The sequence below is a fragment of the Typopeltis vanoorti genome, chromosome 20 (assembly GCF_054136105.1).
Source record: "Typopeltis vanoorti isolate ZY-2024b chromosome 20, IOZ_Tvanoo_1.0, whole genome shotgun sequence".
Lineage (NCBI taxonomy): Eukaryota > Metazoa > Arthropoda > Arachnida > Uropygi > Thelyphonidae > Typopeltis > Typopeltis vanoorti.
The window spans coordinates 57,223,643-57,250,971 of NC_143568.1; the positions used below are offsets into that span (position 1 = coordinate 57,223,643).

Genomic DNA, 27,329 nt, shown 5'->3' on the forward strand with positions numbered 1-27,329 from the left:
GTAATGCTTATAATTTTTGTTCATTATTAAGGAGTATGAAATATTATTCTATAACAAGAATTTTTTTCTTTTTTTAGCAGTATGGATAAGAATGCATGTAATTAATTTCATGAGCCAGTCCTTACAACCATTCCTCTATATATTTTTTTAAGTTGATATAATTTTTGTTTATATTTTTGTAAACATTCATTTTTTCTGAGCATAATGTCCATATTGTTGATTATTTTGCAAATTCTTAGGTATAGAATGCTTTACTTAATATAAAATATTTGTCTTCTTTCCGAAAATGAACATGATCTTAAACACAGAAAATTCTCACTGATTGACACCAAGATTAAATTCAAGTGTTGAAATAACTACAATGCATTAGTGTAACAATTACTCCAATTTATATGTTATAATACAAGCTGTTATTTAATATAGGTATATACCATATTTACTCGAATATAACTTGCACTTTTTTCCAAAAAAATTAAAGTTTTAAAAATCGCAGTACGAGATATGTGCGGCAATTTTTGGAAACTAAAGTTTTTCAGGAAAAAATGAAATTGACATTTATAATTAAATCCTCAGTAATCATTATAATTTATAATTGCTCACATTATTTATAAAATGAATGCATTTAAAATTTAATTATCAGTTTTATTTACTTACGCTATCAGCCGCTCGCCTTCATCTCACGATATATTTTAATTTTTCAGTGACAATACTTCTGCAATTAAATTAATTATTTCTGGCAAAATCATATCCCAAGCTCTCAAAATCCAGTTGCACAACAGTTCTAATAATTGTCTCTTAATCTTAATCTCATATTAGTCTTAATCTTAATCCACCACTATGCAATCCAAGATTGAGTAGAAGTCAATGCTCTCACTCCCACATTTCCTCTACTGGTGCCTTCCATCTCTATGCATATGACTGGTGTGGTATTAACAAAAGATCGCTTGACTCAACAAAAAAAAGCAAACTGACAATTGTTGAATTGAAATGCTGATTCTCTTCAACTGAATTTCAAAATATCTGAAACTGCCATAATAACATTCACTTGAAGTTTTTAACTTTTTTCATGTGCATACTATATGCAAAACTTTTTAATTTCTTTTTCCATAAAGTAAAATCAGGGGTGCAAGATATATGCGAGGGCGAATAATTCAAGTAAATATGGTACTAGTCAGCTTTAAAAAAAAAAATAAAAATAAAAAAATCTGATTTTAAATCCTCCTATAATCATGAGGTCAATGTAAGTTATATCTTCATATAATCTAAGCATAGCTTCAGAGTATATGGAATAACTTTAACCTTCAAAAAGCAGAGATGATGCTTGAATTCACAAGACATATAAATTTCATAGTTTTATAGACTTGTCTATTTATTAATGTGAATGTAAGCAAGTACCCAGCATTTTCGTTATGCCTGTAACATCGATCAGTCCACAGAACTGGGGTCTTCAATCATCGACCTTAAATTCCTTTATCATAAAGCTTCATTTATACATAAACATAAATAAAGCTAAGTATGATAGAAAGTTGTGTGACAAAAAAATGTTTAGTAATGGGTGGTGATTATTTTACTATGTTGTAAGTTTTCAAGATATACAACATATCAGCACTGCTGAACTGCTGGCCATGAAGGGCATGATAATTGACGGTATCATCCCATTCTGGCATGTTTCTCAATTGTTATCCATTTTTGCAGCCAGCATATCAATCCCTGTCATTACACACACACACTCTCTCTCTCAATTTTTGTGATTGCTTTGCATTGTGCAATAAAAAACTGCATGCAATAATAACTGTTATAGTCACATAAAAATAATAAATACAACTCTTGATTTGTTATTTTCAGTATTTGCAGTTTTTAAGTTCTGGGAAAATTCACATTAGGAATTTTCGTACCTTTTGGAATCTTAATGCATGTATATCAGAAGGGAAAAATTATATAATGTTACTTGTTTAAGTTAAGGGATATTACATCCCATATAGTTTCTTAGCCGAATAAGAAACTCAAAGAGTTTCATGCCGAATATAGTAGAAACTATATAAAGTTCGGCGATTCCAAGCGTAAGCAAATACCTGGATACAGCAGCACTGATCCCAAAGGGTAGTGCAAGCTGGGGCAACTCGTGGTAGAAGTGGAGCAAGCTCCGATCACTATGCTTGATATTTGCCCATAATGTGAACTTAGCTCCTAGGAACTGTATTTTTGTTCACATTATGAGAGAAGGTCACTACCCAATGTTACATTTTATTTACTCAGCATTATGTGAAACATAATGCTATACCAAAATGTATTTTAAATAATTAGCTATCAAAAAGGCTTTGTGTTTGATAAATGTTATTATCACTTTAGTCAAACTATATGTGAGAGCTGTTGAAAATTTAGATACTGGGTTAGAAGTGCCTGGTAGCTTGCTCCACCTTTGCCACGAGTTGCCTAGGTGTTGCACTACTTACTGGATAAGATAGTACAACACTATATTTAGTCCTGAAGATATTTTCAGGCGCAAACTTTGTTTGCTCTCACTGGGATAAAGGATTAAACTAAATCTATTATATGTGAGAGCTGTATTTTTAGCTAGGACAAGCACAGTGTTCATAGTTGCCTTTTGTTTGGAAGCACTTGGATTTGAATCCATTCTAAGATGCAAGAAATCTATATCAAGGTTTCTCAACTGAAACTAGGACATTTTCATATAGAGATGGTAGAATTTTCATTTCAATAAAACAGATAAACTGGTGAACGCATGCATTTAACAGACATTCACTGGTCTCAAAGACTTAATTGTTTGGAGTCCCAAGCAACTGTTTGTCCTTATTTGTAAGTGGTACTATCATAATATGACTCAATGGAGCATCTGACCTCCTAGAATCATTCTTCTTATCTGATTCCTGCAATTGATGAATGCTAAGTTACCTTTCTCTCCCTCTCTCTCACACACACACACACACACACACACACATACACATACGCAGTTTATCAAGAACTGCTCATTGTATGCTTTTTCTAGTCTTTCATCACAAAGACATAAGAAGAATCCTGAAAAGCTCTTCTGGTTCTGAAGGTATTTCCCCTCCTCCATTCCCCCAAACTATTCTTAAACTTGATCATCCAGAATTAACATCCATCCTATATCATCTTTACAATTTTTCATGCTCATCTTAGCATCTTTCATACAACATGGTAACAAACCTGTGACCTTATTCCAAAGAAGAGAAATAAAAGACAGCCATCACTGCTGTTTTCCTATTGCACTTATTTCTCTCCAAAATCATGGAGAAAGTCATCACCATTCAACTTTTCTAGAACCTGTCCAGGTCTTGAGGAAGAGCTAAATATACATAAAAAAAAAAATGCACAAATGGCAGTCATGCCTTCTGTTCCCTCTCCTATCCCCCAAAGACAATTGGATGCAATTTTTGTCCATCTGTGATACAGCCTCTCTCTAACTGGTCTGTTGTAGCAACACCTATACATAAAGCCTGGCATCATACTCTCGCTATTATCTCCAAGAGGGCTTATGGTCCAATGATATCTCTAAATTGTACTCAAGAGATGTGCTCCTGAATTAGCATCAGGCATCCATCCTCAGAATGAATGCAAAGCCATATTCAGTCCATTCCAAAAATTGGAGAAAAAAATGAATTAAATGTCTGCCATCAAATTATCAACCTATTGCTCTCATCTCAGTACTCTCTAAATGAATGGACAAATGCTAGATGATCAGTATGTATTTCATCCCAAGATCCAGAACAGATCTCACCTACCTCTGGGCACTTGCCATGGAAAGGTTTGTTTGGAGAAACCTATGCTATTGCACTTGACATTTCCAAGACAGTTGATTAGATCTAGAATAGAACACATTGCTCAACAAATTGCCATCTGATCTGCCTTCTGTCCCTCATAACTGAATTGCCAGTTTTTTCTTAGGTCATTCACAATGTGTAATGTGGCTTTCTGTCTTCTGATATCTCTACTGACCACACTCTTCCTCATATACATTAATGATCTTCTTTCATTGACCTCATATCCTCTCTGTTGTTTTGCTGATGATACCTATGTTCCTTGTATCCATGACATAGCTTAAAGTTCTTGCATCCCAATATCAGATCTTCTGTGACTAATGCTCTGAACACTGATCTGCATACTGTTGTTCAGTGGAGTGATGACAAAACTAGTCACCTTCAGTACTTCTAAAACACAATTTTATGCTTTTTCTTCCAAAGACCAGATCTCCCTTCCTGAACTGACACAGAACTTTAACCTTTCTTGGCAAAAACACATAATCTCAGTAGCATCCTCATCTTCTAAAGAACTTGACATCTCTTTTGCTCCTTATGTTCTTGGTTTTCACTTTCAGCTACTAACCCTGTACAAATCTCAAATCTGCCCAACACCATAAAATACTGCTCTCACATTTGGAGTGATTACACCAGATACCTCTAAAAATTCTTCATTCTATCCAGAAGAGGGCAGATCAACTAATTGACGATCTCTCTCTTGCACAGACTCTCTTCAGCTGTTATCTCATTGGGCAGGGTTGATTTCTGCATCATGCCTTTTCCACAATTTACTAGGTGTTTAGCAGAACTTTCATTATTTCCCATCCCTCCTTCATTTCTGCTAAACCTAGAATAACACAAACAGCAGCTAACTAGCATCCATTTAAAGCTTAACTGCTAATCCATCAAACTTACCATCCTATTCATCTTTCAGTCCACCTACATCTGTTCTGTGGAACAGCTTTCCACATGAAGTATTCTCCAACTACAACCCTAAGCTCTTCAAAATGAACATCAACAGATCTCCTTTGCTCTCTCATAAAAGAGAGAGAGGATAAGAAATTGAAATCTGCCAATCAGTTACCACATATGGATTCTGCAAGTCTTGATCCACAGCATATTTCCTTTACACCATCATCCACCTTTGGACATATGGCAGTCATGATCTCACCATACCTTTCTGCTATGGAAAGGTATGGTGAGACTCATGTGGTCATTGTTGACATTTCCAGAGCATTTGATTGGATCTGGCACATGAACCTTATCATATTACCATTTTATGTCTCTTGCCCATTTTCTGCAATTAGATGAACAACAGAGGGTTGTTCATTACATGTCATGGTGGATAGCTTTACTCTTAAGCCCACCGATAGCAGAATACCTAGGGCTCGTAGTTTTGCCAATGCTCTTCTTTTATTCGTAAATAGTCTCTTTTTACTAACTTCAAATCCTGTATATAGTTCACCAGTGGTGAACTATATATAGGATTCCTCTTTTTCATTTGACAAACCCTGCAATGTGCTGATATCCCAAACTACAAGATCCTTTATAACCAATTCCTCGCACAAAAAAAAAAAAAAAAAAAGGTAAACCTTAACTTCTTTGCTACTAACACGGACCTGTCTTATTTCATGAAGAAAGAGTACACTTCATCTCACCTCTGATAATACTTCTATGCAAGGTCAGATCTCTCTTTTGGGGCTGACTTAAATTGCCAGCCTTTAAAAACCTCTAATAATGTTTGATGCATTCAGAAGAATGCAATCCAGTAAAATGATGATCCTCTCTCACAGATTCCTTCCAATCACTATTTCATAGACTATTTCTGCCTTATTCCTCTTCTATGATAATTTTCATGGGCTCTGTTCTTCTGAACTGATTATCACCTTTTCTTTGTGATTTCATCTAAGCCTATAAACACAAAAGCAGCAACTGCTCAGCAAATATTCACTGTTCTTCAAACTGCTGATCCATTTCTCATCCTCAATCATTTATTCATTCTTTCTTTCTTTTCTTGAAGATAGTCTTTCTCACACTGTTTTTCCTAATTGCTCTAACCTCCAGTTATTCATAAAACATATTTTTCAACTATCACATTAAAGTCATTATCATCATCAGCTAATGTCTTTACTCCCTATTTGAGAACAAAAAGGCGTTAGTTGATTATTAAAATCATTATTGGTGACAAATTTCACAAGCATATACAGATTGAGTGCCTCCTTCAGAAGCATACAGCACCCCAAAACTGATTGTCAGTATAAATATTTGTGAGGACTTTGAAATTTTTTTTTTAATGCAGATAACTTGGGGGCTGTGACTGGCAAGACAAGATCTAAAAAAGCCAACATTTTTGAGTTTAAACACTCCAGAAAATTTTATTTACTTTAGAAATTCAATGCAGGCTTGATTCTGGCTTATAGTTTTGAAGAAAATTTAATTTGAGATAGAAAAATCTGATATTCCCTTTTTTGAAAATTTTATTAAAAATATATTCATAAAACATCTATATCTGCATTTCTTACTGAATAAAAGAAATTCTCTTGACTTAGTCAAACCTGAGAAATTAGAGCTTAAAAAACATTAGTGAATTTTTAGGATTTTCCATTCTTTGTGTCAAGAACAAACCTGCCTCCCATTATTTATTACACTTAGAGCACTTGGAGTTTGATTAAAGGCTGCATGAGCATACCCCTAGTACAGCAGTATGTAATGAATGACTGTTTTCCATATATGTGAAACAGTCATTGAAACTTTCTTGCTAAGATTCTGTTGTTGGAGGAATGCTTTACAAGATTCTTAGAATAATCTTTCACACTTAAAAGAACTTTGAAGCAGTGTCTTATTTTAAATATCAACTGCACAGCTGAAAGGCTGCAAAACATATTGCACAACAGTGTTGTATGTGAGCAGGTAACTGATTTTTTTAAAAAAACAATTATTATTATTTAGATTACACTGAATGAAAGAGGAAGACAGTGAATTGGTTCTGTAGTTTAAACTCTGGATGGCTGCGCATGTAACATAATAGAGAAGTTATAGTAGCCAGTTCAGCAAAACAATTCTCATGAAAATATCTATAGAAAATCATAACACAGAAAGAAAAAAAATCAAACGCCTTTTATTCTTTTGTAGGTAGTAAATGGGACTGAGTGGGCAGTTCAATCTCCACTGGTAGCCAGTCAGAGATGATTGTCACTAATTTTAAGTGGCATCCAGTGAAGAGACAAGCAAACAACTGCTGCCATCCCTAATACAATATGCTATTATCTGAAACAGTGTAGGTTGTATGGTCGATTTTCTTGAGTTTACAGGATGAAAAACCCGAGTTTCCAGGAGAGAAAAAAACATTTGCTGATGCCAGAGATAGACTACCTCAGGAGTCAGTTGAAGAAAGGCTTATTAGAAAAAGTTCCTTTAGTTGGGCTTGAAGAACTGAATGTAGGTCTTTCTTGGATAGCATCAAGTATTTGTAGCAGATTTTTGGTACATTGTGTGAAATGTGTAAGCAGTTCCATGGCTGGATAAATTTAGGGATCATATATAATGGTAACTATTAAACCTGTGGGAAGTAGCATACTGATCAAAAAAGGACACCCACCAAGCATTTCTGGAAGCTAAGAAGTCTACAGATGTGATATGCCTGTAAATCAGCCTAAGAAATGAAAACAGATCTTGCCTAAAGATCTGAGTATTATTACTGTTATAAGGGGAAGTGAAGTGTTGCACACATGGTTAAAACAAAAATAATATATTGTTGAGTTTGTTCTACTAGGGTGTATAGTATTGAAGCAAAAGACCTGAGTTAAATTCTTATGTATTTTGAAGTACCCAGCAGCACTTTTTGTTATTATTAGCTTTGCCTCCAAATTTTTTAAGAGAATGTCTGTTTTGGGAAACTTTTGAGAAAAAGGCAGAGCTGATAATATGGAAAGTGCTTACTGGATTTTTCTTCAAGAAATTAACTAGTCTTGATCAGAAATCCAGAAACAAATCTAACACCATGTTTCATCATAAAGATGTACATTAATTCACATGGAGAGAAAATGAGAAAAAAAAGTCTTATTGACTATTATAGCTGCCTTCTCTAATGACTCAAAAATTTCTCCACTTCTTCCTTAGAACAACCTTCTTTGGACCATAGCCACAAATAAGTCTTTAAATTATAAAGATGCCAAGAAATTATATTCTTGGTTTTAATCCATTATCCATGTAAGCAAAACAAAATTTGTACATGAAATAACTTCACAACTGGGCTACTTGTATATAGAGGTTAATGGCTTGATATCAGTTTCTTTAAATGCACATATGGATATGTGCATTATATAATGCACATGTATAATGCTATGCATTATGGAATGGGCCACTATTCAGACCAGCTTTGACCTTTATTGAGGTCTTATCGGTGGGAGCCTGACCCAGAAGTGATACCAAGGTTGAAGTAATGCAGAAGTCATATTTCCATATACAGTTAGTCAAAAGATGTCACACCTTATTACTAAAATCTGTCTGGATTAGAGATAGATTTTTGTTTTTTTAACTTGGTTATACTATAAATTAAAGCTGCAAAGAAATTATATTCTTGGTTTTAATTCTTTATCCAAGTGTATAAGCAAAACAATATTTGCACATGAAATAACTTCCCGACTGTGTGACTTGTATATAGAGGCTAATGACTTTCTATTAGTTGCCTTAGTTTCAACTTTCAACATCTATTTCTAATCCAGATTATTTTACTAATAAAGTGTGATACCTTTTGATGTTAAGTTTGTTACAGCTGACTTCACTGTTTGTCCTGGTTCTTTGATGAAACTAGCCTGGCATAAATTTCATACTATATATGGAAATATGACTTCTGCAAGTTCAACCTTGGTATCACTTCTGGGTCTGGCTCTCACTGATGAGACCTCAATAAAGGTGAAAACTGGTCTGGGTAGTGACTCTTCTTATAATTTATAGTATAACCAAGTTTAAAAAAAAAAAAAACTTTAAAGAAATAAATCTTTGTCCAATTCTCCATGAAATTTGTCCACATAATTCTACTTATAACTGCCTGCCAATCAAGAAGCTTATCTTTGTGTTTGGTATTGAATGGTATCACTTCTCCTTTCTTTTCTTGATCACTGCTGCTTGAATATAGCATCCTGTATTTATTATTTAACAGGATCTTACCACTTGGTACTTCTGTAATTTTTCTACCAGTTAGACTTCTTTTCCATTTATACTTATGTTGATGGTGGCTATCTTCAGTTCTACTGATGTTGAGTTTGTTACAGCTGACTTCACTGTTTGTTCTGGTTCTTTGATGAAACTAGACATCCCAGCTGGCATAAAATTGCATGTTGTACCATCATGTTTGTTTCCAGTTTAATCCACTATAGAATACAGTTTGGTCAGCTAAGACCCTGACTGCCAGCACAGCTTTACTTGTTCAGTATCCAGTTGATACTTGCTGATGAGGTATACCACGTGAATATGAAGATATGGATGTTAGGTCAGAAGTCCAGTCAGTTCTCTGCATTCTTTCAAGATTATGCGGTGGTCTCCTAGTTATCTAGCTTTTGACCCCTTAAGTAACCCCAATAAAATCACATCTGTTTTCATATATGACAACAGGTCCTTCTTAGCAATAAATTTACCTGCTGATAGTGATAGTTGCAAAATTTTATTTTTCAAATCCATGTAATGGAACAAGGCATTTTAATTAAATTCTTTCATTTTACCAAAAATATTATAGAAGTTATTTTCATTCTATTTTCAAATGCTTGCATTGAAACCACTAAGTTAATTTCATGTCATTTATAAATAATATGGTCTTTTCAACCTTCTTCTTTTTCTTCAAGTTTCATTCCTATTCAAGTAAGGTTGCTGCAGCAGATCAACCTCCTCCACTCGGTTCTGTCCTAGGCCATTTTCTCCTCTAGTCCAAAGTCTGGAGGTCCCCCTCTCAAGATGTCCAGCCATTGTTCTTTAGGTCTCTCCTTACTTCTTTTGCCTTGTGGCTTCATCTCTAGCACTCTCCTTCCCACATAGCTTTTATCTTGCTGCTTAACATGACCAAACCACCTCAGCCTTAAGTCCCTAATCTTTCCAGATACTTCAGTTACCTTCATTGTTCTCCTGATCGGTGAGTTTTTGGTCTTGTCCAATCTTGTTACACCACTTGCAAGTCTCGGTATTCTCATTTCATCTACGTTCATTCTCCCCTCCCATCTCTTGGTCATCTGCCATGTCTTATTGCTATACATCAGTTCAGCTCTTACTACCATTTTGCAGATCTTTCATTTTAACTTGCTGCACATTTTTATATCACACAAGATATTTGAAACTTTTTTCCAGTTTATCCACCCTGATCAGATCCTATTTAGCTCTGAGTCTAGGTATTCATTACTTTGGACACATGATTGTAGATATGTGAACCTAGACACTTGTGGCATGCCTGAACCCTACAATGTTATACTTCCTGCTTCTTCACTACAACACACATGTACTCTGTCTTATTTTTACTGATCCTCAAACCACTGCCTTCCAAAGCTTTCCTCCATTCTTCATCTTTCTTCTGCCTCCTGCTTAGACTTTGTGCAAATCACCACATCATCAGCAAACATCATTGTCCAGGGTGATTTAGTTCTTACTGTCTCTGTCATCACATCCAAGAGCATAACAAAGGAGCTAAAAGCTGACCTTGATGAACCCTGACTTTTACTGTGAATATCTCAGTGGTTCCTGCTCCACATCTCACCCTTGTTTTACTACTATCGTACATGTCTTGTACAAGATCTGCATACTTGTCTGGAATCATTTTCTTCCTCATGCATCTTTTCTTGGGACTCTATTGAATGCCTTTTCCAAATCAATGAAGAGTAGAAAAAGTTCCTTGCTACTTTCCTGGTACGTTTCTATGAGCTATCTTAGAGCAAAGATGTCATCAGTTGTTCTCCAACTGGGCATAAACCCAAACTGCGCTTTGCTAATTGACACCAAATCTCAGTCTCTTCATTACCCTTTCCCATATCTCCATAGTGTGAATCACAAGTTTAATTCCTCTGTAGTTGCTGCAGGTATACTTCTGGAAGTATACTGGAAGATAGTATACTTCCAGTTTACTCTCTTTCACCATTCCTTTGGCATTTCCTCACTTTCAATGATTTTGTTGAAGGCATCCATTAATAGTCATGATCAGTTCACCTAGACATTTCCATACATCTATAGGAATGTGTTTTGAAAACAATATGATGTTTTCTAGCATTTATCGAAATAATATCCTAAAAGCTATCACAAGTATATATGAAAATAATCAAATACAAATAAGATTAAATCACGAGCTATCATATACGAGAGAGATAAATCAAGGGGTCCGACAGGGATGCTCCTCTCAGCAACGCTTTTTAATATCTACTTAAATGAAATAATAATAAAATGGAATAAAAATTTACATCAAGGAATTAAACTTTCTCCTACAGTAAACTTAAACACTCTCCTCTTTGCCAACGACCAAATAATAATTACAAATTCTGAAGATAACTTACAGAAAGCTATTTTAGATCTAAATGAGATATCCAAAGATTATGGTATGATAATATCAACAGAAAAATCAAAAACTATGGCTTTAAAGGACAAGATCCAGCAAGAACTAAAATAGTAATAGATAACAAGATCTTAGAACAGGTGAATTCATATAACTACCTAGGATGTACGATCACATATGAAAAAGATATAAATGTAAAAATTGTAAAATATTTAAAAATAACAGGTATAATTAACTCCATATTTAAACCAAACCTAGTTCAAAAACAAACCAGACTAAAAGTATACAATACATTATCCCTACCAGTCTTAATGTATGGAAGTGAAATCTGGACAATAAAATAAAAAGACAAACAAAGATTAACAATAGCAGAAATGAAGTTTATGAGAAAAACTGCAAAGTATACCCTATTTGATCACAAAAGAAATGAAGAAATTATGAAAGAATTAAACCAAGAACCAGTAATAGAAAAAATTAAAAAATATAAACATAAATGGATGGAACACGTTCAAAGAATGAAAACAGAAAGATTACCAAAACAAGCCTTAAAATACAAGCCATTAGGAAAAAGAAAACCAGGACGTCCTCTTAAATGATTCAACGATGACTTCTAAGGCTGGAACAGGCCGTGCTAGGCCTAAATCCTTGATATGCATGATGATGATGATGATTATTTGTGACACCTCCAAGGAGTCCGAAGACTCATCGCGGGAAGACACCTACTGTACAACTCTCCATCTCCACCACTGCACCGAACCTCTATTACCAATCAACTACCCCAGTGCCATCTACCACCCACCACCACAACAACAAGTATTTTTTGTCTGTAAATTGCATGTGTTCTAAAGGGCTGATTGGAACATCTTTCCTTAACTAGCAAAATATAATATATGGATTGTATCATGCTTAGTTTTAAATATGTGTTGCTCCATTTTTATGAACAACAGAGGATGTTAAATTTCATTCTTGCTTTCCAGTTGTGGGATTATTTATATATATACATACATATTTGCATGTAGCGATGTTTAGAAGAACCTTAGTCTTTAATAAGTTTTACTAGAAAAGAAATTATATTTTTACATTAAAACATTCTTTACCTATCTGAAAGCAAACAGTTTGCTCATGAAGTATCTTCATTAGTCTTCTATGTAGAAGCTGTTGACTTCATATCAGTTGCCTCAGTTTTCCATGATGCAAAACACATCCAAAAGAAAGTGTGCTTTGCATTACTGGGTACTGAGGCAGTTGATGTGAATTCAAACAGAAATAGATTATAAATTAAAGATACAAAGAAATTATATACTTGTTTTAATATTTTATTCAAGTGTAGCAAACAAAGTTTGCACCTGAAATATTTTCAGGACTGGGGAAACTCTTGTATATAGAAGCTAATGACTTCATATCACTTGCCTTAGTATCCCATAATGCAAAGCACATATCATTGCGGATATATTATAATGCTATGTAATTATACATATCCGCAAATAAGAAATTATACATAATTTCTTATCTTTAATTTATAGTATAAACAAGTAGAAAAACTTCCAAAACTATCTCTAATCCAGAGCATTCTAATAATAATGTGTGACACCTTTTGGCTACTCGTATATGAAAATATGACTTCTGCATTACTTCAACTTTAGTATCACCTCTGGGTCTGGGTAGTAACAATTCCCATAATGCATAGCATTATACATATCCGCAAGGATATGTATCATGCTATGCATTATACATATTGTGTGCTTTGCATTATTATTATTATTATTATTATTATTATTCAGGCCTCCAAGGAGTCAAAAGACTCATCGAGGGAGGTCCTTCCTAAGACATAAAGTCTGTCAAGACTCATCGAGGGGAGGTCCCCCCCTGAGAAACACAAAGTTTATCATACCACTCTTTAAACTCACTGACCGTTCTCGCTCCCACCACTCCATCAGGTAATGCATTCCATGGCTCAACCACCCTCCACACAAAGAAACCACTCTTTACCCTCTTGCTCACAGTTTCCTTTCGTAACTTCCAGGGATGGCCTCTTGTCATCACTCCTTCCCGCTGATTATGGGATACTAAGGCAAGTGATGTGAAGTCATTAGATTCTATGTACGAGTTGCCCCAGTCCTGAAAAATATTTCAAGCACAAACTTTGCTTGCTACACTTGGGTAAATGATTAAACCAAGTATATAATTTCTTGGTATCTTTAATTTATAGTATAACCAAGTTGAATAACTTCCAAGAAATAGATTAGTTGTGAATATGTTTCATATGCAACCTGTATTTGCTTATGCTGAAATAAAGAATTAAACTATACAAGACAAGAATATAATTTCTTGTATGATATAATTTACTTTGTAACTAGGTGGAAAAACTTTCTACAACTATCTCTGATCCAGAGTATTTTAATAATAAAACAGTGATACACCATTTTACTATTTGTATGTAGAAAATATGTGAATTCTGCACTGCTGTGGATAGTGAACCCTGCTGTAATTGCATAGTAACATACATGTCTAAAGTGCATTTTGCATTATAGGAGAATTCACAATCATTTGCATTATAGGAGGGATTATGAAGCAATTGATGTGAAGTCGACAGCATCTATATACAAGCAGACTAGTTATGAAGACGTTTCATATGTATATTTGCTTACACTCAGATAAAGGATTAAAACAAGAATTTAATTTATTATATAGTGCAATTTACTTTGTAACCAAATTCTACAACAGACAGTTTATTTATTTTATTATTTTTTTAATGTAGGATGTTCATTTGAGTAATAAATCCAATTCTTAACTTTTCTAAATAGGCATGGCGAAAATGTCTAAAAACATATCTTATACAGATGGATTTATACTTCTTTCGAATAATTCCAGTTACATTACATTCTGCCCTCCCCTCCAGTATATCAGGAACTGAATCATAAAGTACAGGTAACTCTTGTTATCTGCATTTTTGTACATATGGAGTTCCATTGTGGTGCATAAAGATTATCACCGTTTCCTACTTTTGTTTGCTGCTCAGTGGTTATGTCCATTTTGTGTCCCAACTGCCTTATTGGTCTGTGCAGTATTGTCTTGTACTGTAACTTCTATGCCCTTAGCCAAGATGTCTGGCAAGAGAAAGGAAATTAAGAGTGAAAAGAAGAATGTGAATAAAGACCAGGTAAACAAGTGCCTAGGAAATCCCATTCTTTAGAATTGAAGTTGGAAGTTCTGAATCGGTTTGTTAGAGCATGTATCATTGATATTCAAACGAATGTAGTGATTCTGCAGCAAGAAGCATTCATGATAATGCTGATAGAATTCGTAAAAGTGCTTATTTTTCCAAGAATCTCAGCATGATCAGAGTAAAGAAATCTCATTCTCGTGTAGTTGAGAAATTGGAAAGGATGCTGGCTATATATATGGTTTGAGCATCAAAACCAGCAGATCTGCCTTTGTCTGGAGCAGTCATACAAGATATGATGAAAGATGAAAAGTAATCAACAACTTTTGCTGCAAGTTGTGGGTGGTTCAATAAGAGAACCACCTATGCTGTGCATTCCACAATCTCACCATGACTAGTGAGGCCACAACTGCAGATCACCCTGCTGCTGAAAAATATCATGATCTCTTCAAAGCAGATTGCAGAAGGAAATTAGACACCGAGAGGTTACAATCAAAAGTTGAAAATGTCATAAAGATTGTGTGTTTATGATGTATTAATCTTGAAAATAAAGACCTCTTTTAATAGTCATTTGTTTTATATATACTGAATATTTTATTTACTATTCTTATGCCTTAATATGTATGCAAAAAATAGGTGCATTTTTGATTAAATTAATCTTGAAAGATTGGAATCTCACTCCCTTGTGAATGCAACCCCTATTATCTCATGTTATAAGCCTCCCATGTTACACATTTTGATATATGTGTTGATTTTCTAGAACATGATCCCCACATGTAAAAAGAGTTACTTGTACTGTTTAATTTTCTGCTAATTTGAAATTTTTGACAGGAAGTTATGATGTTTGATTATTTGAAATCTATTACTTCATTTTACTGGTTTGAGAAAATAATACTGTTGTATTAGAATATTGAAGCAGGTGCTTCCAAAACTGGAAGTTATTCCAGCCATTACCCTCTTTTTCTCCTGGGCTCTTTCATCAGTTATTTAGAAAATAGTTGAAATTATTCAAAGTTTTACAAATACATTTCATGTTATATTTTACTATTTAAAATCATTTGTTTATGCCATGTTTTGAGTGTTACTGTTTTTTTAACTTTAAAAAAGCCCTGAATGTTACTGCTTCTACTGTTGCCAGTTGCCATTTCTAAAATAAGCTGTGTCCTGGAAATGCTAGCTAATACTCAACAAGTTGAAAGCTAAACATCACAGTACTGCTATTGAAAAAGAAAACTGTTTTAATTGTTAAAAAAATCATTAAAATAGTTTCCACATAAGCTTCTTTCATCTCATATTTTAATCAAAGAAAAGAAAGAACACATCTCAAAAGACTGAAGTGACCCTAACACTGTAACCCAGTGTAATCAGAAATGTCGTTTCATTTTCATCCTGCTGATTAACTAGCAAACATTTTTAACATTGATACAGGCCTTTCTTTTATAGGCTGATAAAGTATTTTTGTCAATTTATTTTGTCTAATCACCTTCCTACCCCTACCCTAGGACCATATTATTTCTTAATTTAAAATAACCACAGCTTCAGTTTTATAATAAGAAAATCGTAAATTATCTGATAGTTGGGGAGTAAAATTATTTGAAGGGAAGTGGGGGAGGTGAAACTATGCTACGTAGGCATTAAATTAATATTGCAGTATGGGAGGAATTTAACTGTCTGTTCACATTATAGTGTATTGTCACAACTGTTCACAGAAGAAGTAAAAATGTATTTACTTTGGGAGCGTGTACCCAGGCCTGGCTGGTGGCGTGTGCGAAGTGTGCAATATACACAGGCGCTGCAGAAGAAAAGACGCCTAAAAGATGTCAAAATATATGAGATAAGAGTTTAAACAAACAACGAATGGTACAGAATGGTACATATAATTATGAATGTACGTCGTCTTCCGTTCGGGCCCCTTCAGATCTTCCCGGAAACGAACAAATAAATTCTGAAAGTGTACCCTGGACCCGATATATCACTGTAATTTTTATTAAAATTTACGAAAATATATCTAAAATAGTTCTTTATTTTTTTATGTATCATAAATCAACTTATGATTAAGTGTTGATTTCCATGTAAAAAAAATTTGTATAAGCAAGACTAATCCGTAGGTAACATACTGTAAAACGGTTTTCATTTGTTTTTCATTTCCTGTTCGTTTTATTCACACTTTATTCAAAAAAAACTTTTTTGGAAAGGCAGCGAACATTAATCGCACACACAAGAAAAATACTAGGCGCCGGCACTGCCTGTACCTATACGTATGTAGTGTAAAACAGTAATTAAAAGTATACCTTTAATTGTATGTTACACAGAGAGGCCAATATATAATTTGTTTCATAACTGTTTCTTTCATTTCATAATGAGTGATTCTTGGGAGTGGGAGAGGGGAACTACCACTCAAAGTACAAGTGAACTTTGAATGTAATTCATTCCTTAAAATATATTTGTAAGCGGAATTTATTTTTTTCATGAGATACATAGTTAACCTTATTAATGTATCAATGAACTTTGGGCAGTGTAAAATGTTCATATGTTAAACAAATTGGGGTCACAATTTATTAACCCATGTGGTGTTTTTAAGTATGAATTGTTCATATCTTGAAAGTTCATAAGTGGATTACCTGTATTGCAGGTTTATAAATAAACATTTGTAATAAAACCATACAAGTGCAGAAACTGTGAAAGCATTCTGTTAAGTGATTTCTATCTAGAATTATGAATAAACAGTATGACTTAATATAGAATAAAAAGCAAAATTTTCATCATCATCATCAAATTCCTGACATGTACCCTCAAGGGGTGTACAGGATATGATAGTACTACATGAAAAATCTACATCATTACTAACTTCTTATCTACAATTTTCCATCAACTCGGTCTGTTACTTGTCAAGACTCCGATATTATCATTATCAGATCTTATATTTCTACCATCTAAGGCACATTATACCATATCAATCCACCTATATCTTGGTCTTCCTCTGGGTCGTTTTCCTGCCAACCTGACAGAGAACACTCGTTTTGCTAATCTTTCCTCGCCCATTCTGTTTAAGTGACCATACCACCTGAGATTAGCTCTGCTGATGCATTCCTGGATGCCGACAAGGTCAAGTTCTTTCCTAACATCCTTGTTTTTAATATGATATTGTCATTGATGCTATCTATTCACGCCTCTAATCTTTCTCAGGACTCTCATATCCACAGTCTCTAGTCTTTGGTCAAGTGTTTTACTTCTGACTCAGCTCTCAGATACATAAGTTAAAACTGGTTTGGAACACTCTCTTGTATACTAATTTAGTGTTCCAACTAATTTCTCTCTTATTCCATATGAATTTATTCAATTGACTTCCTACCATACCAGCTTGGTTGATTCTGTTGTCTATTTCCATATTTAATTTACCATCTTCACTAAAAATCGTGCCTAAGTAGCTGAAATGTTTTACTTGTTCCACAGGTTCTCCATTCACAACACAGTTGACATTTTCAATGATTCTGCCTGTTTTCATTGTCTTTGTCTTTTTATTACTGACCTTCATACCATATCTATTACAACAGTTATTCAATTTAGTCAGAGAATCTTGCAGACTTGTAGCAGATTTATTTAGAAGTATAACATCGTCGGCATAAAGCAAAGAGCTGACATTAACATCTTCAATTTTGATAGCATGTTTAATATCACTTTCCTTCATAATGTGATCCATATAGATAATGAATAACAGAGGGGATAATGTACTTCCTTCAATTCTAACTGCTGACTTACAACTCAAATAATGACTAAGTATTGCTTGATATAATGCCCCATTGACGCCATAGAACTGTAGCGTATTGAATAGCTTCTCTCTTGGCACCTTGTCATATGCCTTTTCCAAATCAACAAAACTTAAATACAGATCTTTGTTATATTCCCATGATTTCTCCACTATTTGTCGTAAAGTGAAAATCTGATCCTGACAGCCTCTATTTGGCCTGAATCCAGCTTGTTCTTCACCAAGCTTTTCTTCCACAGTTCTTCTCAACCGTTTCTCATGTATACTTGCATATATAATTAGAAGAAACACACGTATAAACCACAGTGAAAATTATTTAATTGTAAATAATTTTCACTGTAAATAAGTATTTTATTTACAATTAAATAATTTTCACTGTGGTTTATACATGTGTTTCTTCTAATTATGAATGCACCACAGGTTTCGTTATTTAAAAAAATACTTACATATATCTTACCAGTAGGGATATACCTCTGTAATTCTCACATTCAGTTTTATTTCCCTTTTTATATATGGGTACTATGAGAGCTCTACTCCAATCATCGGGAATTCGTCCCTCTGTCCAGGCATTCTGAACTACGCAGTGCAGCCACTGTGAGACTTTTATACCACCATACATCAGCATTTCTGGTCGAATATCATCTATTCCTGCTGCCTTTCTACATTTCATTATTATTTGCCATTATTATTAGGTTTGCTCTTTTCTCCAAATTTTCCCAAAACATTTTTGTATGTCTGACAATCACTTCCTACTCTGCTATTTAGATCCCCAACAAGGACCAACTTTTCCTTTTTCATTGTGTCAGTAGCTTTCTCTAGAGCCTCAAAAAATTCCTCCACTTCTACCTGTAGAGCCTTCTGTGGGACCATAGGCACAAATAAGTCTCATTGTCCAGTTCCCCATTCTGATATTTGCCCAAATCACTCTACTTGACACTGCCTGCAATTCAAGAAGATGAGCCTCGTATTGTGTTGAATACTATGGCTACTCCTTCTTTTCCTTGGTTGTCATTGCCTGAATATAACATTTTGTATTTATTGCTCAGAAAGATCTTGCCAGTTTTTGTATTTTTTGTTTCAGTCACCCCTATTATGCCGATCTGGTACTTATCTAATTCCTCCGCTAGCTCCATTTCTTTGCCATTCAGGCTTCTTATGTTGATGGTACCAATCTTTAACTCTGGTGATGTTGAGTTGGGGTGTGTTTTCAGATTTGTTCCAGTAGCTAACTTTTCGCTGTTCGCCCTGGTTCCCTGGCGAAAACAACGGGGGGCCTTGTTTAACCTGGTGACGCCCCAGCCAGAATGAAATTTTGTCATGTTGTACCATCATTTTGTATTTTGGTTTAACCAATAGGAATAGAATTTGGTCAGCTAAATCCCAAATTGCCAGGCCATCCTCATTTGTTCAGTATCCAGGTGGATACCCTACAGGGTGCACCACGAGAAGGTGAGGATTGGACATTAGGTCAGAAGCCCTGGTCGGTTCTCCGCATTCCTTAAAAGGCTATGTGGAGGTCTCCTCCCGGTTATACAGCTTTGACCTTAATACTTTAATTAATATCATTAATTAAAGTAATTATGTTCAGCATTCAAACATAAAAAAGCACATATTACAGCATGGAAGTTTCTCTCATTTTGTCCTGCCTTTAATGTCAAACTATAATTAAATGATAAAAGACTAGAAATAGACAATGTATGCAATATATTTTTATATCTATTAGATACATTAGATGAACTTTTGTAATTTATTTATTGCAATTACACTGTCTTGTGTTTTCAGTTCTGCTGGCTCTGAGATGCAACTATGAATGTTAGTTAATCTAGCTGTATTTAGGTATTTCCCAAGAGTTTAGGATTATCACACCTCTTATTGGAGATAATTGATGGCTTGTACATTAATTCAACTCATTTTATACTTCACATCCATATTTTAGTAGACATGAAAACATGTCCAACCAAAATATGAACTGAACTGAATGTGTGTGTAGTTTTTTTTATTTTTATTTTATTTATTTTTTTTTTTTTTCAGTAGGGGTGGTTACAGTTCTAATGATACAAGAATTTGTAGTTTGGGAAATTTGAGCAAATTTTTCAGTGGAAAAAGAGAAATGAAGTGTGTTATATACTGTCATCATTAAATTGGATGGAATTTGAGGTTAGTGAGAGAAAGAGCTTGGGTGAAAATATATACCCCCCACACTCACACACACAGAATGTTGAGTAAATTTGAATTCAGTCATCAGACTGACCACAGAAATTGGCAATCCGGTTGAAAAGAGTGGATGGTAGACCAAAGATGATAATTTGATAAGAAGGCCTTTGTGCCTTGGAAATGTCAACAATGACCACATTAACTTTCATCAAACCTTTCTGTATATTGTATCCATAGATTGGTAAAGATTTGCTGTGGATTGAGTGATGAAATCCATATCGATAGTCACTGATTAACTAGTAGGCTTCCAGAGGGAAGTAGTTGAATGTTGATTTTCGTTTTGCAGTGGGTTGAATATAAGCTTGTTTCTGTACTACTGCAGGATAGATTATGATTGAGCATGAAAGATTGTGAAGATGATACTGTCTTTACAATGTTAATTCTGGAGCACAAGTTTCTATAGTGTAACTCTGTGTATACCATTAGTACCAGAATATTTTTGGGTATCCAGGCTATTCAGGATTCTTCTGATGAAAATTCATAAGTAACATGCAGTGAATTGTTTTTGGAGAGATAGAGGACAAGAATGTTTAATAAGTCTGCCTCATCTTTATAGGAGTGATTCCTTGCCCAATTATATTCAAAAGGCCTTGGCAGGGGACCAGAAGGCTCAACTACCATTTAAGCAGGAAACAAATTTTCTTCCCTTGGCCTGCTCAGAGTTTGATTTTTTAATTTTTTTTTTTTATATTTAATTTAATTGTATTTTAAGTGTAGACTTGAGTGTGAAGCTAGAGTTTTGGTAGGCCACTTGTGATATCCTGAATTTTTGCATTGATCTCCTTATTACACCTTCTGGAAAACAAGGTTTGGAGCTGTCTAAAGTGTGGGTGAAATGAGCGATGAAGGCTTTCATTCAGCTAGCATTATTTCATTTATTCAGGTGAAGCAGATGTTTGAATAAGATGAGCAAAAACAGTCAGCTCAAGAAAAGAGTGAGGATGAATAAAAATTTGGAGGTTTTTACCCGTACTATAGTGCTAAAGGACGAGACTCAAAGTTGCTGGGTCGGGAGTCTTTCTTTAGAAAAGGAGAGGTTATGGGTTAGAATTAACAAGATTAGAGCTGACTCTTACAGTGTGTGTGAGAGAGAGCGAAAGAGCAGGAGAAGAAGAAGAACTGGTTAAGAAAAGAAAGTAAAGTTAAGAAAAGAAGTACTCAAGAAAGATGACCTCACTATTTGGGTATTTGGACTATGGAAAATCAAAGACAAATAATGAAGGTCATTGTAGTTATCAGAATTTGGAGTGCGATAGAGACAGCAGATGAATGCAACTGAATCAGCCAAGGAAATTTCGAATCTAGAGTAGATTGAAAAAACGGGGAAGGGTCAAGAGAGTCAAGGTTCAGCATTCTCTAATCTCCGATGTAACAAATGCATGGGTTCCATGCATTTGTTAGATCGGTGGGAGGAATCATGCAGAGTGTAGTTGTAGAGTTGAGCAGGTGTGGTTGTTTGGAATTATTACTGGAGCAACTATGGCCAGGAAGTCAGTGTCTTATATCTGTAAATTGTGTGTGTGTTATTCTGGCCAGTTTGTCTAATTTGCATATGAAAATCCTGAGTTTCCAGGAGGAAAAATGCCACCTCCATATGAGACTGGCTAACTTACTTTCACACACACAAAACAAATCCTTAGAATGATTCTTCACATCTTACATGGAATTCTAACCCTGCTCTTTCCAACCAAAGGACATCATTGATACTTACTGAGCTATGGGTCACTGAGTCGAGCAGATAGTGCTGATGTATTTCTTAATTTTATTTTTAAAAAATCATTTAAATATTTCTATAGGATACTAATAGTGTAATAATATTTTTCCTGGCACGTTTGTAACTACATATGAAAAGATACCATTCTCCTTTTGCTTACAGTGTGTTTGTGAGATTTTCATTATTCGTTTACTGGATTATTACAGTAGGTATCATACATAGTGTGGAAGGAGAAAGGAGAAGAATAAGAGGCCACCATCCCTTTGAAGTTGTATAAGGTGGTGAGATAGGAAAGTGGTTTTTATTTTAGATAGAGAGTGGTAGTAAGCAGAATGAACTTCCAGAATATGAAGGATGTCAATGATTTAAGATATGGTATGATAGATAATGTTGCTAGTTCAGTGAACTCTCCTGTCGGTGAGCTTGCTGACTCCATGATCTCATAATCATATTAATGTTAAATAATATTATCATATCAGGACTCTAACAAAACAAGACATGAAAAAGTTGGAGGCATTTGAAATTTGGTGCTGGAGAAAGATGGTGAAAATTAGTTGGACAGAAAAGAAAAGTAATGAAGTTCTGAATATAGTTCATGAAGAGCGGTCATTAATGAAACACATCAATAAGAGAAGAAAAACCCTAATTGGACACCATTTCAGGCATGAGGGACTGATTACAGAAATAATGGAGGGGACCGTAGAAGGAAAGAGGCCACGAGGCAGACCAAGAATTCCATATATAAATAACATAATGATGCTAAGAGTTATGAAGAGATAAAAAGGAAGTCACAAGACAGGATGTTGTGATGTGCTGCTATATTTACCAATTTTCAGATTGATGCACCAAAGAAGAAGAAGATCAGTAGACTTAAATTCCATTACTTTCTATTTTCCAAACAAAACCATGACATATCATTATTATATGCAAGAAACCCTACTATTATATTCTAACATTCCTATTCTCAATGTAAGGATATTTTTAGAATGAATAAAAGATACATATCCACAGTAAGGAGCTTTAAGATTAGTTACAGATATTTCAGTTTGCTCATCACATCTTTCCTTGTACAATTGTCTCTTTATTGACTCTTCAACCTTATTGTAATAGCATTTGTGGTCTTCTGATTATTGCAGTTTGTGTCTTGCTTAAACTTTGGATATCTGTGAATCATATTTCTCAGATCTGGAATCTCAACTATCTTCATTCCCACTCAAAACAGCATTACTTCTGCAATCCAACTGCACTTATGATTAAAACTGCATTCATAATCATCTACAAGTAAAGGTCTGTTTAAATCTTTCTGAAGAGACTCAACTTTAGCATTGCTCCTTATCCATCCATCTATTCATTGGACATCATCAGATGCTGCATGATCACTCCATTCCTCGGTGATGTGCCACACCAGTCCTCACCAAGTTGTCTTGTTGTATGCTTTTCTGGAGACTTCAATTCTCTGAAGATCAGTCCAGACATACCAGAAGTATAGGATCAATCCATTTCATTTGAGGGTCTTATCACTTCGTCTTTTTTACAGGAAATTTACCTTCTGTTATTGTTTTGAGATGTCATCCTTTCAGTGTGTCCCAACTATTTCAGCTTTCTTCTGTCAATATCCATAGAAGCCTTCAAGCTCCTTATAGCTCTCCTCAATTCTCTGCACATCATCCTCCTCAAAAGGCAGAAATCGTAAAGTGTTTAATTCAACTAGCTAAGACTAATTATTCAACTCCCCAGCATTCACAGTAAGAACTCTCTACTATCAAGCAATATATGAAATGAAATGGCTAATCCAAAAGGACTACACATCTGTTTGACTCCCACAAACCTAACCTAAACAACAAAGAATCAGTACATAAGGTTCCAATCCCTCTCTGGCATTTCAGAACCTATTTCAAGAAATAGCAACTTATTTTCCTATTAATAAACCCAATGTATTTCTCCTCTTCTAAAGATAAATGCTCACCTATGTCTCTTCCAGGTGTATACCAAGTTCCATGTGACTGCCATCTTTCCTACTTTGGACAAACTGGACATTCAATAGAAAAAACAATACAAGAACATTAATCATATATTTTTTGCAACAAATCTGATAAGTCTGGATTAGCACAACACAAAATAGAGGCAGACTATATTCACTAGTCTGAGGTATCACATAAATAATAATGTTAGGAGGAGCAAAGCTTCCCGAGACAGTGAGTAGGGGAAAAGGCCTTAGTGTGTGTGTATATACACCACTTGGAAAGAAATCAACAGACACCATAGTGTGAGGAACAAACAGCCATGGTGCCCTCCTTCATAAGAAATAGAACATACTTTCCACAAGTACAATCGTGATCAATTATCAATGGGAATTTTGGACCATTTTTTCTGTAGGCATGTAATGAGGTCCTGGACTGTTGTGGAACTGACATCCCTTGACCTCACCCAATGCTCCAGTCCATCCCACAGATCTTCTTCAATAGGGTTGAGATCAGAGCTCTACGGAGGCAAGTCAATTGTGGTGATGTTCTTGTCCATAAACCACACAGTTACAGCAGAAGCCTTATAACATGGTGCATTGTCTTGCTGAAAGAGACCATGGTCAGTTCCATAGAAATGCCGCAGAGTAGGAAACATTGCATTCTCCAGAATGTTCAGATACCACTTGGAGTTCAGTATTCGTGGCACCACAAACAGAGGTCAGGAAAAACAGGACCATACCATCACACCACCACCACCTCTGAATTTCATAGTTGGGGTTATGCACTCTAGTAAAAGATGGTGAGCCTTGGTTCTAAATGTTTTTGTGCAGATTCATGTTCCAATTCATGCATGGAACTCCACGTTTAACATGACAAATGGCGGTTTTTACATATTCTTCATAGCATCCTACGGTCATGCTCGGTGAGTGTGGTGGGTCATCCACTGCAGGTGGCACTTGCATTTGACTCCCTGTACTTCTGTCTCAGTATGATATCACTGATTATTGACCTGGGATGACTTAATTTGTCTACAATTTGCTGAACAGGTAGGCCTACAACATGTCATCCTATCACAACACCTTTTTCAACCCCTGTTCCCTTCTCTCAACCATTTCACCTGGACACAGATGCACTGACTTGGGCACATTATATTACTCCAGTTTATACAAACTACAAACACATGACTTGTTACATAGCATGATGCACTTTGCCCATGGGGGTGTCCGTTGACTCATATCCAAGCAACGTACATAGTTTTGTTTATATACAATGCCTTGTAGAAGTTATGCAGACACACCTGTTTCTCAAATACTGAGTACCAGCCATAACCACATATTCCATCTATGGCATGTCTGGTGGTGTTCATAAGTTACCAGTGTTTGGCTCAACATCTGAGGACACATACACATATGGATGAATAAGTTAATGATCCCCTCTCTCTCTTCTTTCAGGCATATCAGCTGAAAGAAGAGAGAGAGAGAGAGAGGGGAGTGCTGAAAAGGATTAGATGCCCTTTTTTTTTTTTTTTTTTTATCTGCTAGTGGATTATTTCAAGCAGGAGTTTAAATCAACCACAGGTGGGTGGCAGAACATTGCATAATGTACACCATTCACAGTGATTCCAAGCATTATTTGGCTTTATGCAGCAGTTCGTGATTGAACAGTCATCCATTGGAAAGCTGTAATATAGTGTGTGTTTGAATTGAATAGATGTTCATCCTCGAGCATTGTGGTTATTGCATTACAACATTAAGAGATGTGTTGGTTTGAACTAGAATCCATCATAATGCTTATAAAAATGAACAATGCATGTTAGAACAATTCTGCATCTGTTGCACTACAGAGGAAAAGTTAAAATGTCAGCTGAGACTAACTTCGCTAGAGGACTAATGCCATTGTAGTGGAAGAACAGACCAGAATACTCGTATTTATCAATGGATAGTCCATCCCCCCCTCCCCCAACACCTTTTGGCAATCAATTTTGCTTTGGTCAAAAGTGCATTGAGGTTTGTGAAAATTTATTAATCACTTAGGTGTCTGAATAATTTTTGGAAGATTGTATGCATTATCAATGGATTGCCTTTCAACTAAATGGTCCTTTAGTTCCCCAAATTGGCATGCATATTTCATCTGATCATGTAGCTGAACAAAATGTGGCTGAATATAAAAGAAAACATTACTGTGGAAATATAATGGGCAATTTTCTTGGTGTTCCCCAAATTGAGAGTAGGTAGAATGTTACATGATGATGGCCTTTTCTATCCATACCACATAATCTTATTCATCACTTCAAATCTGAGGATCATGTGCAGTGATTGGAATTTTGCCTCCCAGTTTCCAAAAGTAGGGCTAACTATTTAGGGGAATAATTCTTTTAGATAATAAAAGGTTCTAGAGGATTTGTTCCTTTTGATCAAATAGTTTTGATCCATTTGGTGGCCACCCAGATTCTGTACACTTTGGAGTTTTGGATGATAGCAGACGAAACAGCAGGAGTTCTTGAGAAACACAACATGTAGTGCTTAGTTTTGGCTGCTGCAGCCTCTAAATAGAACAGTCCTAATAGAATTAACTGCACTCAGATCGAGAGTGGTATGTTTTGAGAACCTGTTAAATGAACACAGATTATAATGCTTGAATAAATACTTTACCAACTACTTCTGTATATTGTTATTTCTTACCCGTATAAACCTCATTTTATTTTTCTGTTTAAACATTTAGATGGCTCTAACCATTCAGTATCAAACCCAGATTTATGTGAACTTTTTTTTACTTAAAAAAAAGCCCACTACTGTTAATTTCCAATATTGTGCAGGTTCCTCCTAACACATTTTTTATACACACACACACATGGACTGCATGCAGGGTGAAGTCTATTTTGCAGACAGAGACAGCAAAGATGAATAAAGAAAGTGGTTATTGTGATGAAGTCAGCATGTTGCACTGATAGCTTCTGAGTGGATGTGATTGATTGCTGTTTAAATTTTGAAGAGAATGGCAGAATTATTATGTATTATTATTTTTATTATGCTGTATCTTCATGGAGATGACCAAGAAGCCAAGGGCTAGATAACCTGAGACCATTTACCGAGGGTATATACCGAGTCATCTTTTCTCGGTATATTCCCTTTAAACTGTGTAGTATATTGTGAGAGAGAGTAAAACATTAATAGTTCATTACTTCTGTGCTAATAATATCCAGAG

General features: G+C 35.1%; 1 protein-coding gene across 2 annotated transcripts in view; it reads left to right on the forward strand.

The window, feature by feature from the left end:
* Nucleotides 1–27,329, forward strand: part of LOC150095459 (CCR4-NOT transcription complex subunit 2-like) — a 71,287-nt gene that overhangs the window by 33,685 nt on the left and 10,273 nt on the right. The window lies entirely within an intron of this gene.